The following is a 12,671-nucleotide window of genomic DNA, read 5'->3' as shown; positions in this document are numbered from 1 at the left end:
TCTAACCCCATAAATATCCAATAGGTTAAAACACTTTCGGCTGTTTGGCAGGGAGTTCCATCATGCTTGAAAATGCAGTCACTTGTAGTTATATCGAAGTGTTCCCTGAATTGTAGGTATATCATAGTCTCCCCTGAAAATTGCGTAGTTACTAATTTCTGGTTTACTTTTATTTCTTTCTCATACAATAAATCCTCTTATATGTGTACTTTGTAAAATATATTATCTTTTTCTGTTTAACTGACAAATATTTATTTATTTGCATAATTATATGGTCAAAAATACGTGTAAGTCCTCAGTCTTCTAAGTATTCTAAGGAACATGAATAAAATGACACTGGAACGGGATTGATAATTAAAACTTAATATTAAGTCCTCTGTAGTCTTGTCTTCCACTGTCATAACAGACTAATCACAATTATATATACAGTTTGGCTACTCTGAAACCAGCACAGCCTTAACGAACTAAATGCGGCGGTAAAGACATCATCAACTGAAATAGATGGTTAAGCCACATCTCTATAATGACAACAAACACGTTAGTGATAAACAATACAACACACTGATAGAGCTGTGACAAAAGACATCTTTCAGTGATGTCACGATATCCAGATATCTCAAATCTACTAGTACCCATGATAAAGATCACAGACCACACCATCGCCTTGGTCGGATATTTTATTTGTGCTCTCTGGCAATCGGGGTGGTCCTTCTCGAAGCTGGTTCTTCCAAGAAATTTTCATCTGTCCATCAGTATTTCTACGTAGATTCATCAGAGAAACAAACCTGAAAATAAAATAACAGTGTAAGTTATGAAATGACTGGAAACATTCAAATAAATAACCTTTTTGATATCACTCTTGAACCAAACATGAAGATCATACTAGATGTAGTATTTTGTAACTAACATATTTTTTTTCAGTATGCATATGTATTTTACTAAATTATGTTTGACTCATATAAAACGGTAGTCAGAAATAAAATTTAATTGAGATTAACCCTTTCCCAATCCTCGGATATCCAATCCTTGTAAGCCTTTCCCCAGGCCAATTATTCCTTCCTCATAGCCTTGGCACCTTAGTTGGCCCGCAGGCATGGTATCCCATCTCATTTATCTTTTTCCGACTGTATACTCGATGTCATAGGTTTATTTATTGGCCTGTTGCGATATGTTTAATCATATTTATCTTCAATTGGGTTCAAAGTTTTCCAAGTTCTCAAGTTTTCTTTTCACTTTTGCAACAGCAGTTTTTGGAAACACTCACTTTCTTGGCTATTTCTTGTTGACTTAGAGGTATTTTTGTAGATAACCTTCAATAACATAAAAATCTGCCTGACTCAGGTCCTTTCCTCCACCCATGTGTTTCAGTTAGCAGTCTTGATTCAATTTGCATAGTAGAAGGGCTAGGTTTAGTCAGTGTGGTAGTGCATGCATTTGCACGTATTATAAAATGTAAAACTGGAAACCAGAAATCCAGGAACAGTGTTAAGGGTCACATATCATATGTGACACCTTTTTATTCTAGCTAATTTAGTAAAATTCTATAGTCCTCAGAATAATCGATCGAAAGCAATATACAGGTGTGATCCTTTTCATAGTATATATTGTGCAGAACCCAAAGGGAGGTAAAAAAACTGGTCTCAAAAATTATAAAAAGTACTGTATATGTATATAGATGTGTGGTGTGCGTGCGTGTGTGTGTGTATGTGTGTGTGTAATACTTTAGACATATACTTTATCTATGTACATATATAAAGAAATATACACATAGATGTGTATATATACAATGTATATATATTAATGTATATATTCTATATAGGTATATATATACACACAGACATGCATATGTATATATATATATATATATATATTATAATATATATATTATATATATATAATATATGCACCTTCTCGTGCATATATACTTATACACCCAAAAGTATATATATTAAGACCTAGAGGATAAGTAAATAGACACACATGGTACAAAAAACACACATAATGTATATATATACATATTTTGTATATGTACAGTATGTATATATATGTGTGTCTATTTATATGTTTGTGGATGTTGTATGTAGTATGTTTGTACATATATGTATATAAAAGGATTAGAGAGATAGATGGATAGATATATGAAAAAATATATTAGTATACATATACATGTATACTTACATTTGTCTACTATCCTCTGTATATATATTATACGTTTTATAGACAGATAGATGGGTACATATAAAAACATGTGAAGACATATGTATATACATATGTATATTTACATTTATATGTCTACATATATATATATACACACACACATATGTGTCTGTATATATATATGTATATTATATATATATATAATATATATATTTTATATATATATATATATAACATATATGTGAATGTGTATAAATATACATACATAACACACACACACACGTACATATGTATGTATATATATATATATATATATATATATATATATATATATAATTTTTGAGACCAGTTTTTTTTACCTCCCTTTGGGTTCTGCACAATATATACTATGAAAAGGATCACACCTGTATATTGCTTTCGATCGATTATTCTGAGGACTATAGAATTTTACTAAATTAGCTAGAATAAAAAGGTGTCACATATGATATGTGACCCTTAACACTGTTCCTGGATTTCTGGTTTCCAGTTTTACATTTTATAATACGTGCAAATGCATGCACTACCACACTGACTAAACCTAGCCCTTCTACTATGCAAATTGAATCAAGACTGCTAACTGAAACACATGGGTGGAGGAAAGGACCTGAGTCAGGCAGATTTTTATGTTATTGAAGGTTATCTACAAAAATACCTCTAAGTCAACAAGAAATAGCCAAGAAAGTGAGTGTTTCCAAAACTGCTGTTGCAAAAGTGAGAAGAAAACTTGATAACTTGGAAAACTTTGAACCCAATTGAAGATAAATATGATTAAACATATCGCAACAGGCCAATAAATAAACCTATGACATCGAGTATACAGTCGGAAAAAGATAAATGAGATGGGATACCATGCCTGCGGGCCAACTAAGGTGCCAAGGCTATGAGGAAGGAATAATTGGCCTGGGGAAAGGCTTACAAGGATTGGATATCCGAGGATTGGGAAAGGGTTAATCTCAATTAAATTTTATTTCTGACTACCGTTTTATATGAGTCAAACATAATTTAGTAAAATACATATGCATACTGGAAAAAAAATATGTTAGTTACAAAATACTACATCTAGTATGATCTTCATGTTTGGTTCAAGAGTGATATCAAAAAGGTTATTTATTTGAATGTTCCAGTCATTTCATAACTTACACTGTTATTTTTATTTTCAGGTTTGTTTCTCTGATGAATCTACGGTAGAAATACTGATGGACAGATGAAAATTTCTTGGAAGAACCAGCTTCGAGAAGGACCACCCCGATTGCCAGAGAGCACAAATAAAATATCCGACCAAGGCGATGGTGTGGTCTGTGATCTTTATCATGGGTACTAGTAGATTTGAGATATCTGGATATCGTGACATCACTGAAAGATGTCTTTTGTCACAGCTCTATCAGTGTGTTGTATTGTTTATCACTAACGTGTTTGTTGTCATTATAGAGATGTGGCTTAACCATCTATTTCAGTTGATGATGTCTTTACCGCCGCATTTAGTTCGTTAAGGCTGTGCTGGTTTCAGAGTAGCCAAACTGTATATATAATTGTGATTAGTCTGTTATGACAGTGGAAGACAAGACTACAGAGGACTTAATATTAAGTTTTAATTATCAATCCCGTTCCAGTGTCATTTTATTCATGTTCCTTAGAATACTTAGAAGACTGAGGACTTACACGTATTTTTGACCATATAATTATGCAAATAAATAAATATTTGTCAGTTAAACAGAAAAAGATAATATATTTTACAAAGTACACATATAAGAGGATTTATTGTATGAGAAAGAAATAAAAGTAAACCAGAAATTAGTAACTACGCAATTTTCAGGGGAGACTATGATATACCTACAATTCAGGGAACACTTCGATATAACTACAAGTGACTGCATTTTCAAGCATGATGGAACTCCCTGCCAAACAGCCGAAAGTGTTTTAACCTATTGGATATTTATGGGGTTAGAGTGTTTGAGTGTCCTGTAAAGTCCAGTTTTAAACAATATAGAATGTTTATAGAAAGACATAAAAGACGAGGTAAACCAAGTAGAATGTACTAACATAGTTGGGCTAATTGAACGATTGATGAAGGAATGGAGTAAAAACCCAGAAATCAAAGAAAAGGCCTGCCGGTCCATTAGAGGCATACCGAGACGCGTTGCTACAGTGATTAAGGCTGAGGGTGGCTATTTTTTTCTGATGTCTTTAGCAGTTTACGCAGTTTAAAATAGGAAATGATAAGTTGCTTTCATTTTGGGATACATATTCTACCAAAAATGGTTGTGACCGATGGTGGCCTTGATAATCACGTCAGTAGTATATATGCACACATATACGCAATATATATATATATATATATATATATTTTTTTTTTTTTTTTTTTTTTTTTTTTTTTTTTTTTTTTTTTTTTTTTTTTTATGTGTGTGTGTGTTTGTGCGTGTGAGTCGGTGAGTGAGTGTGTGTGTGTGTGTGTGTGTGTTTGTACGTGTGAGTCGGTGAGTGAGTGTGTGTGTGTGTGTGTGTGTATGTGTGTGTGCGTGAGAGTGAGTGAGTGAGTGTGTGTGTATGTATGTTTAGCTATGTGTATATACATAATATATATACATGCATATACATATAGACATATATATGCATGGATATGTATATACCATATATACATATTTTATAACATGTATATATGGTATATATATATATATATATATATATATATATATATATATGTATATATATATATATTTTTTTTTACTACATGTTTCAGTCGCTTTAGATTTTTTGTTGTGTGTGTTTTGTGAGTGTATGTATATATATATATATAAATAGCTATGTACACACATAAACAAAAATGGGAATTTTTTGTTTTATCTCTTGTAATTATAACAATATCAATTATATTATGTATTTTGCTATGTCTGATAACTCAGAGCATACTGTCATTGGCTAAATTTGATGTGATTAACTCCGCCCTTTATTTGACTCGGTCAGTCTTTGAAATATCTTATCGTAAGTGTTTTTTTAGTGTATTTTCTAATAACAATAGTAAAAATAAACGAAAACGAATATATATATATATATATATATATATATATTGTATTTCATAAAGGCAACAAGGTGGGGCTTAACTTGGAAGTTACCAGCTGGGATTTCTTCAAGACGGAGTAGAGCTACCTGTTTCAGACTACCTTGCTTCGGACGATGCCTTCCTTTGCGCTTTCCCCTGGGAATCGGACGCCGTCAACCCGAGTGAATGCCTTTCCGATCTGGGTCCGCAGCTGGGAATTATTTGCATCTAAGTTTTACTGTGATGCTGTGTCGGGTATCATTCTTGGAGGATGTCAAAACTGCCAGTCGTTTGCGCCAAATTATGGAATACCTACTTATGAAGGTATTAAATTATGAATGAGGAATAAATATGCTGCACTCTTTAATTTGGAATACATGTGTTGCCTTATCAGGGTATCATTCTAAGAGAACATCAACTCAATAGCCAGGGATCCCATTTCACAAACTCAATGCTTTTGAAGACATTCATGAATAAAGTCAGTTTTGGCCAGGACAGTTCCTTGTTAGTGCCTCTTCGGCTATGTTCATAGCCATGTTCATGACGCAGGAGTGCATGAGGGACTTCTTGACCTCGATGAAATGTAGCATCTGAAAGGCAGAAGGAGCTCGGGTGAGAAAAAAGAACTTGCATTGAAAACAAATGTGAACACAATATTTAACAAAAGTGTCGACTCAAGAAATACACTCCTAATACTCACGTCAGGTTGTCTGGGCAGCTCAGGCAGCTCGGAAATGGCTTCTGTTAAGAACTCTCTTGCAACATGATTGTATGCATATATATAGATTATAACATATATATTGGAAATATACATATATAAATATTCTCTCTCTATATATATTACATATTTGTCTATAACGTATGTATACAGTATATATGTATATGTACATATACATACACACACACATATATATTCAAATATGTATATATATTTATATGCATGTATATGTCCATATATTTCATTTGCAGTGCTCTTTTGAGAGAAAAAGGGAATGAATGGTAATGATCTTTTGAGTAGTGTGCTAATGAGTCACTGAAATGCCCCTTTTGGGGCTAAGTATGGTTTGACTGGAATTTTTTTCCCGGTTTAAAGTGGGGTGGAACAGGTTGGCGCCCTTTATGGAAGGGGGGGGGACGTATCCTGTGCCCTAGGCATTGCTGCCTAGTGACCCCCAGATCATGAAAACCTTTTGTTTTCAAGTCTTAGACACTTAAACAAAGCTGTTCAGACCCCCATCGGGACGTATTAGCTGGGGTTTAAATTTTCTCTTTTCGACCACATCAGTTGGGATCAAAAGGGGAAAGTTGAAAAAATGTTATTTTTTTTGGCCCAAAAATTTTATGGTTTTGTTTTTTCCAAAGACAAATTGGGATTTTAAAAACATTCTGGTCCCTTGAAAAGTATCTGTGGCCACAAGAGGGGACTGGTGACATCAGTGATGACGTTGGGCACTTCCTCCCCGGCAAGAGCGCGCAATATAAAGCTACGCCATCAAGGCACCTCACACCTCTTGTTCTTGCGCCACGAAGAGTCGTATCACGAAAGGTAACCCCGAGTATGTTGGTCACTTATGGGGAAAAGGACTTAAATTCGTGCATTTAGTATCGTTTATTTTTTGGCGGGACGCTTAATAGATGGTTTTGATGGTTAGCAAACATTCCTCGCGTAGGGGTTTACAGTCACGAACTATAACCCACAGACTTCCATCATGAAGACGCGACGACCTGTTCGGCGGCACTCGCTTAGTCGCGAGGGAAATGAATCCAACAAAAAAGCGAAATCCACAACGCTTTCATAAAGGGCGTCTCTCACTAACACGATGAGCAAATTCAAAGGAAAAAATCACTTGCGAATCCCTTTAGCTTTTCCTTCTCGATAGATTAATTTTCCATGCTTCTTTGCAGCAAAAAAATATCTGGAATTCTGAGCCATCGAAAAAGAAATGATAGCTGAAAGAAAAAATAAAGGAAGCCTCGGAAATGAGGGCCACGCCCATTGAGTAATCTTTTTTCGTTTTTTTCCTCTCTAGTCGGGAAAAAAAATGAGGATTGTTTAAAGCAATTTCTTTTTAATTTCTCAAACAGCATTTAAAGTCATTGCATCAGAGATTTTTCCCGCGGGCTGTTTTGATCGCCTTTTTTTGGCCTTGGGCGTTCAAACCTTCTTGGCTTCTGACATGATTCCCACCCGAAGCAGGGCTTTGCTTCCGCGAAGAATCAAAGCTATCACGGCCGAAAGCCGGATAAAAGTGTCGATATGCGCCTTTACAAGATCATGGAGCCCGGTACGTGCTTCTTTACTCACGAGTTAAGTGCGAAATATTCGCATTCAGTTTTCAGTATATACTTAAACTAACTTCGCTGCATCATGCTGTGTTCTTTTAGAGGAATGCTCGGTTGTTTTTCCTTCAGGATGGCGAGGAGCTAACGTACCTAAGGTCATGGAAATGCTGTGGACAAAGATTATGCAATACAAAATTCAGAAGCAAGAGAGTTTTAACAGAAGCCATTTCCGAGCTGCCTGAGCTGCCCAGACCAAACCTGACGTGAGTATTAGGAATTTTATTTCTTGAGTCGACACTTTTGTTAAATATTGTGTTCACATTTGTTTTCAATGCAAGTTCTTTTTTCTCACCCGAGCTCCTTCTGCCTTTTAGATGCTACATTTTATCGAGGTCAAGAATCCTCATGCAACTCCTGCGTCATGAACATGGCTATGAACATAGCCGAAGAGGCACTAACAAGGAACTGTCCTGGCCCAAAACTGACTTTATTCATGAATGTCTTTTAAAAGCATTTAGTTTGTGAAATGGGGTCCCTGGCTATTGAGTTGATGTTCTCTTAGAATGATAAACCCCGATAAAGGGAACACATGTATTCCAATTAATGAGTGCAGCATATTTATTTCCCCATTCATAATTTTTAAAACCTTCATAAGTAGGTATTCCATACTCTGGCTAAAAAAGATTGGCAGTTTTGACATCCTCCAAGAATGATACCGCGACACAGCATCACACTAAAAAATTAGATGCAAATAATTCCCAGCTGCGGACCCCGATCGGAAAGGCATTCACTCGGGTTGACGGCGTCCGATTCCCAGGGGAAAGCGCAAAGGAAGGCATCGTCCGAAGCAAGAGTCTGAAACAGGTAGCTCTTTCTCCGTCTTGAAGAAATCCAGCTGGTAAATCCCCAAGTTTAAGCCCCACCTTGTTGCCTTATGAAATGCAATTATATATAATATAATATATATATATATATATAATATATATATATTCGTTTTCGTTTATTTTACTATTGTTATTAGAAAATACACTAAAAAAAACACTTACGATAAGATATTTCAAAGACTGGGCCGAGTCAAATAAAAAGGGGGGAGTTATCACATCAAATTTACCCAAAGACAGTATGCCTTTATTATCAGAATAGCAAAAAACATAATATAATTATATTGTTATAATTACAAGAGAAAAACAAAAAATTCCCATTTTTGTTTATGTGTGTCTGCATATATTTATATATTATTATTATAATATATACATACTACCCACAAACACCACAACAAAAAAACAAAGCGACGAAACATGTAGTAAAAAAAATTTATAATACTATAATATATAATATATATATATATTTATATATAATTTTTAAAAATATATACCATATATACTTTATAAATATGTATAAATGGTATATAATATCCCTGCATATATTGCTATTGTATAGCTTTATTATATATTTTGTATATGCACAAATAAAATACATTTAAAAACCCTCACTCACTCTCACGCACACAACATACACAACCCCACACCAAACACACCCTCACGACTCACACGTACAAAAACACACCACACAACAACCACTCACCCACTCACACGCACAAAAAACACAACACACATAAAAAAAAAAAAAAAAAAAAAAAAAAAAAAAAAAATATATATATATAAAATTATATAATATATAATATATATTATATTATATAATTGCGTTATGTGTGCATATAATACTGACGTGATTTTCAAGGGCCCCCATCGGGCCAACCATTTTTTTAGAATAGTATCCCAAAATGAAAGCAAATTATCATTCCCATTTTAAAATGCGTAAACTCAAAAGACATCAGAAAAAAATAGCCACCCTCACCTTAACACTGTAGCAACGGTTCGGTATGCCTCGAATGGCCCGGAGGCCCTTTTTTTTGATTCTGGTTTTTACCCCATCCCTTCATCAATCGTTAAATTAACACAGCTATTTTAGAAATTTTCTATTTGGGTTTACCTTTTTTTATGTCTTTCTAAAACATTCTATATTTTTTAAAAAACTGGATTTTACAGGCCCAACATTTAACCCCCATAAAACCAATAGTTAAAACATTTGGGCTTTTTTTTTTTTTTGGGGGGGGGGAAATTTCCATCATGTTTGAAAATGCAGATATCGGGGAAAGCACTTTAGTAATACCAAAGTAATTATCTTTTTATTTTTAAACTGCAAATATATTTTTATTTGCATAATTTATGGTAAAAAATACGGTAATCCTCAGTTTTTCTAAGTTTTTCCCAGGAACATGAATAAAAAGACACTGGAACGGGGTTGATAATTAATGGGAAAAAATGCGGGGGGTAAAGACATCATCAACTGAAAAGATGGGGAAGCCACATCTCTATATAAAAAACAAAAACGAGTGTATACAATACGACACACTTACAGAGCTGTGACAAAACACTTTTAGTGATTCCGATATCCAGAATCCAAAAACTACTAGTACCCATGACAAAGATCACAGACCACACCATGCCTTGGGCGGGTATTTTTTTTGTGCTCTCTGGCAATGGGGTGGTCCTTCCGAAGTGGTTCCAAGAAATTTTTATCTGGCCACAGTATTTCACCGAGATTATCAGAGAAAAAACCGAAATAAAAAAAACAGTGTAAGTTAGAAAAGATGGAACATTCAAATAAATAACCTTTTTGATATCACTTGAACCAAACATGAAGATCATATAATTAGATTGTAACTAACTATTTTTTCAGTATGATATGTATTTTTCTAAATTATGTTTGATCAATAAAAAAAGGGTAGTCAGAAAGAAGTTTAATTGAGATTACCCTTTCCCCAAACCCCGGTATCCAAACCCTTTTAGCCTTTCCCCCGGGGAAATTTTCCTTCCTCATAGCCTTGGCCCTTTGTGGGCCCCCAGGGATGGTATCCCATCTCATTTTCTTTTCCGACTGTATATCGATGTCATAGGTTTATTTATTTGGCCCGTTGCGATATTTTAACCATATTTATCTTTTAATTGGTTAAAGTTTTTTAAGTTATCAAATTTTTTCTCATTTTTCAACAGCAGTTTTGGAAAACACTTACTTCTTGGGTATTTTTTTTTTGATTAGAGATATTTTTGAGATAACCCTTTAATAACATAAAAATCTGCCTGATCAGGGCCTTTCCTCACCCAGTGTTTCAGTTTTGCAGTCTTGATTCAATTTTTCACAGTAGAAGGGAGGTTTTTGTCAGTGTGGGAGTGCATCATTTTCCGTATTTTAAATAGTAAAAACTGGAAAACCGAAAAACCGAACAGTTTAAGGGTCCAATCATAGTGACCCTTTTTTTTCTAGTAATTTTGTAAAATTTTATATCCACAGAATAACGACCCAAAACAATATACAGGTGTGGTCCTTTTTATAGTATAAGTACAGAACCCAAAGGGAGGGGAAAAAAAATGGGCTCAAAAATTATTAAGTACTGATTGTTTTAATGTGTGTGTGTGGTGTTGTTGTTGTGGGTGTGTAGTGTGTGTGTAAAACATTAAAAAATTACAAGTTCTATGTAATATTAAAGAAAAATACACATGAGTAAAACCATGTATATATATTAATGTATATATCTATATATTTAATATGGGTATATATAACACACACAAGACATGCATATGTGTGGTATATATATATATATATTATTATATATTATATATATATATATAATATTATTATCACATTCTCGGCATTATACATATACATCCAAATAATATATTAAGACCTGATGGATAAGTAAATAGACACACACAAGGGGCACAAACACACATATATGTATTACTTAAAATTATGTATATGTATAGTATATAATATTGTGTCTATTTAATGGTGTCTGATGTATGTATGTTGTACATATATGTATATAAAAGGATTAGAGGTAGATGGAAGATATATAAAAAAAATATATATAAAAAACATGTATACTTAAATTTGTCTATCTATCAAAGTATATATATATTATACGTATTAAAAAGTAAAAAGGGGAATATAAAAAAAAGTGAAGAATATGTATATACATGGTATATTACATTTATATGTCTACGCTTAATTATAATAACACACCCACACGTGACTGTAATATATGTACATATATATATATATATATATATATATTATATATATATATAATTTTATTATAACATAAATGTAATGTGTGGTATAAATAACATACAAACACACACACACACCACACGTAAATGTATTATTTGGGGATAGATTGTAAATTTTTAGCAATTGAAATATATATTTATAATATATATATATATATATATTTTTTTTTTTTATATATTTTTTTATTCAATGTTTTCCCATGTGCATATATAATATATATTATATATATATATATATATAATATATTATATATATATAATTTATTTTTTTATTTTTCATCCACACGCTGTATGTGTACACATTCTGTTGTGGTGAAAAAAATTTAATTTTAGGCTTTTTTTCATTTATTCTTATTTTTTCCCTTTTTTGCAGGTGTAGAAGAAACAAAACTCATTTGCATTTGTCTTTAAATCAAAGCAAATGTCAATTTACTGGGGCTTGGATGCGGGGATAGTTTAAGTTCGGAGCTATAAATATATATATTGTAAAAACGGCTTTTCGATTTTTTTCATGGACGAAAAACCTTTTCTTTTCTTTTATGTTTCGAATTTATAATTTTTTTTCTATACTCGATGCAAAACTCACTTCGATCACAAAAATTTCTTTTTTAAAAATTTTGAATTCCGTCTCAGGCCCGGACGCCCTTGGGCCCTTTTCCGTCGTTGGGTCGACGTTGCATGATTTCAATAGAAAAGGCGAACTCCGAAAGGGTGGTTTTTTTCCATTAAGATTTTGTTTCATTTTGTACAAAAAACTAAATATTTTCTTTTTATTTGTTTGTGGTAATAAGCAGGCGTGAAAATTTTAAAGAAAAAATATTATGGGTTTCTTATATCCCCGGATGCCCAAACGTGGTTGAAGTCGAGAAAAGGTGATTAACGGAAAGCAGTGGGGATTAAAAATCTAAAAGTGGGGGTGTACGGGGGAGGGCGGTGCGAGGGGGCTGTGGGGGGATGTCGATGGCCCGGGAAAAATTTTTTTTTTGGAAAAGAAATTTAAAAATTTTTTTTGGGTTTAAAAA

At 33.3% G+C, this 12,671-nt stretch overlaps 1 long non-coding RNA gene across 1 annotated transcript; it reads right to left on the bottom strand.

Moving 5' to 3' along the window:
• Positions 1–5,582: 5,582 nt before the first annotated feature.
• On the bottom strand, positions 5,583–6,002 carry LOC119571996. The gene is made up of 2 exons (XR_005228671.1): positions 5,934–6,002; positions 5,583–5,823 (listed from the first exon to the last, which is right to left on the bottom strand). It is a non-coding gene; the product is annotated as an uncharacterized LOC119571996 (long non-coding RNA).
• Positions 6,003–12,671: the final 6,669 nt, after the last annotated feature.

The sequence above is a fragment of the Penaeus monodon genome, unplaced genomic scaffold (assembly GCF_015228065.2).
Source record: "Penaeus monodon isolate SGIC_2016 unplaced genomic scaffold, NSTDA_Pmon_1 PmonScaffold_900, whole genome shotgun sequence".
Classification (NCBI taxonomy): domain Eukaryota; kingdom Metazoa; phylum Arthropoda; class Malacostraca; order Decapoda; family Penaeidae; genus Penaeus; species Penaeus monodon.
Note: the sequence above shows the minus strand (reverse complement) of the source record. Positions and strands in the feature narration are given on the sequence as shown.